Source organism: Symphalangus syndactylus, chromosome 10 (genome assembly GCF_028878055.3).
Source record: "Symphalangus syndactylus isolate Jambi chromosome 10, NHGRI_mSymSyn1-v2.1_pri, whole genome shotgun sequence".
NCBI lineage: Eukaryota > Metazoa > Chordata > Mammalia > Primates > Hylobatidae > Symphalangus > Symphalangus syndactylus.
Window position 1 is genome coordinate 106,417,959 of NC_072432.2, and position 3,132 is coordinate 106,421,090.

General features: G+C 41.9%; 1 pseudogene; it reads right to left on the reverse strand.

Annotated features, from left to right (window-relative positions):
• Positions 1–411: 411 nt before the first annotated feature.
• LOC129491781 (26S proteasome regulatory subunit 7-like) lies at positions 412–1,832 on the reverse strand (annotated as a pseudogene).
• Between the last annotated feature and the right edge of the window lie 1,300 nt (positions 1,833–3,132).

Consider the following 3,132-nt stretch of genomic DNA (forward strand, 5'->3'; position numbering starts at 1 on the left):
TTGTAAATAGTGTGCAATGAGCCTATAAGTGCATATATCTTTTTGGTATAATAATCTATATTCCTTTGGGTATATAGATCATTGTTCAAATGGTAGCTCTGTTTTAAGCTCTTTGAGAAAGGTGATGTTAATTTTGTATAGTATCTTGCAGGTGCTCTCTTGATTTCTTATGTCTGGATGTCTACCTCTGTAGCAAGATTAGGGCATTTTCTTGAATTATTCTCTCAAATATGTTTTCTAGGTTGTTTGTTTTCTCCTCTCTCAGGAATGCCAATAATTCATAGATTTGCATAATCCCATTACATAATTCCATACTTCTTAAAATCACTTTACATAATCCCATACTTCTTGAAGACTGTTCTTTTTTTCAGTTTTGAAGCCATTTTTTTTGTGAAGTGGTTATTAACAAGTCTATATAAGGTTAGGATTTCCAATTAAAAGTTTTAAATTGAAAGCCTTCAAGGTTCAGTTGTATGTCATGTAGCGAGGAGTAGCACTGAATTTGGCATAAGACTTAATGACATTATTTACAGCTTCCAAGAAATCCTTCTCAGTAGCAATTTTTCGCCGTGCTCTGATGGCAAACATACCAGCTTCTGTGCAGACACTTCTAATCTCAGCAGCAGTGCCATTTGGACACAGTCGTGCTAACAATTCAAATCTGATATGTCTTTCAACACTCATTGAATGAGCATGAATCTTAAAGATGTGGGTCCGACTCTTTAGATCGGGCAAGCTAAATTCAATTTTTTCTATCTAATCTCCCTGGCCTCATCAGTGCTGGATCCAAATTATCAGGTCAGTTAGTGGCCATCAGCACTTTAATATTGCCTCGAGGATCAAAACCATCAAGCTGATTGATCAGTTCCAACATTGTTCTCTGCACTTCATTGTCACCTCTAGCACCATCATCAAACCGAGCCCCTCCAATAGCATCAATTTCATCAAAGAAGATAAGGCAGGCTTTTTTTGTTCTGGCCATTTCAAAGGGCTCATGAACCATTTGAGCCCTCTAACTGACATATTTCTGTACTGCTCAGATCCAATAACTCGAATGAAGCACGCATCAGTCTGATTAGCAACTGCCTGCACACAGAGTGTCTTCCTGTACTGGGTGGATTAAAGAGCAGCATGCCCTTGGGAGCCTCAATGCCGAGATTCACAAACCTGTCTGGATGAAGTAATGGGGTTTCAACTACTTCTCGCAATTTCTCAATCTGCTCTTTACAGTCACCGACATTACTGTATGTGACATCAGGTTTTTCCTCCACCTGCATCATGGTAACTGTTGGGTCAGTCTTAGGAGGCAATGGAATGTGAATTTGATATTTATTTCGGTCCACACCTACTCTCATCCCTTCTTCAATGTCAGTGGGTGCCACCTGATCACTAAAGTCCATCACAAACTTGGCAAACCGCTTTACATTGACAATGTATTTTGGGTCCTCTGAATCAGCATTGATTATCTTTGTACACCTGGCAACCTGTAAAGGCTGTTTACTCTGGAGTGTCTGCTTATCTGCAGCCAAATCCCAGAGTGCTGGTGGGGCCAGGCCAGTGTCAGATTCTTTAATACCAGTGAGCTCATTAATTTTCTTGAGAAGTTGCTGAATGCCATCTTCGACTTGCTTGATCTGCCTAGAGTAAGTGCTCTGACCATAAGTTTTCAGCAAGACAATATCCGCCTCATCCAGAACTTGGATGAGCTTGTCGTCCTTCTCATCTTCTTTGGTCTTCCGCTGATGGGCACCAAGGTAATCTGGCATTTTAGCAGTTCCAAATGCCTCTGCTCCTTACTGATTACACAGCACCTTCCTTTCTTCCGGTGGCGTCTGAAGACTGTTCTTTTTTAAAAATTATTTTTTCTTTATTTTCGTCTGACTGGATTAGTTCAAGAGAATAGTCTTCAAGCTCTGAAAGTCTTTCTTCTGCTTGGGCTAGTCTATTGATAAAGCTTTCAGTTGTATTTTAAAATTCCTTAAGTTATTCCAGAAGCTCTGATTGATTTCTTTCTAAGATGTTTATCTCTTTCTTCATTTCCTGGATTTCTTTAGGAGTTTCTTTATGTTGATTTTCAACTTTGTCTTGGCTTTTGTTGAGCATCCTTGCTCCATGGTTTGAATTATTTATTATTTCTGAATTTCCATTTTGGTCAGGGAACATTGCTGAACAGCTAATGTGATCCTTTGGTGGTGTCACAATGTTCAGATTTTTTGCAGTGCCAGAATTCTTACACTGGTTCCTTCTCATCTGGAGAGTTTGGTGCTACTAATTTTTGTATTTATTTTCATGCTGGTAGGATTTTTTTTTCTTTCCCTATATATATTTCCATTTCTCCCCTTTCCTAGGGGATGTGACTGTAGATTACGTTGGGTAACGTCTTTTGGCTTTGCTTCTATAACCCTATGCACTTTTGTGGGCAGTTTTATATCGGGCTGTGTGATTCAACTTACAGGCCAGTAGATGGTGCTGACAGGTATGAGCCAGTTGCTGCACAAACAGATGGGTATATACATGGTCTGTTTACTGTGAGGTGCTCTCTGTTGTTTTAGGTGATGGGCTGGACAGTAGAGTGCTTGGTGCCCTGTGCTTCTTGTTCTGTGGGGGTGGAGAGATACAGCTAGGCAGAGTTGGAGCCTTTGGCTTGCCCACAAATACCCCCATGGTGAGTGCAGGCACCAGCCCTGTCAAGGGTGGCTGGGAGGAGTTCCTGGTGAAATGCACTGAGATCTCTGGGGCAGGGCAGGGGGGCTGATGAGGGGTCTGCAGTGGATCCCCATCTTTGATAGGTAGGAACATGGTCTATTTTCCTATCATGCCCCTGCTCCAGGGCTGATGACTCCTCATTCAGACACACACTGCAGTCTGTATCTAGACCAATGTGGCTGAGAGCCTCAGAAAATGCCTCTTTTGTGATTCTCCATTAAAGTGGTTTGGGGCAACTTCATCACTCAGCCTGATACAAATAGCTTTATGGCAGGACTGTGATATGATAGCACTGCTGCTTTGTGTAAAGGCGGGGGCTGTGCCTTTGGGCTTGTGTAAGAAGTGGTCAGGTGCCAGCAGAATTTGAATGGGGTAGGTAGTTCCTCAGTTTCCAGGACCCTAGATGGTCTGCTGGACTGCATGTAT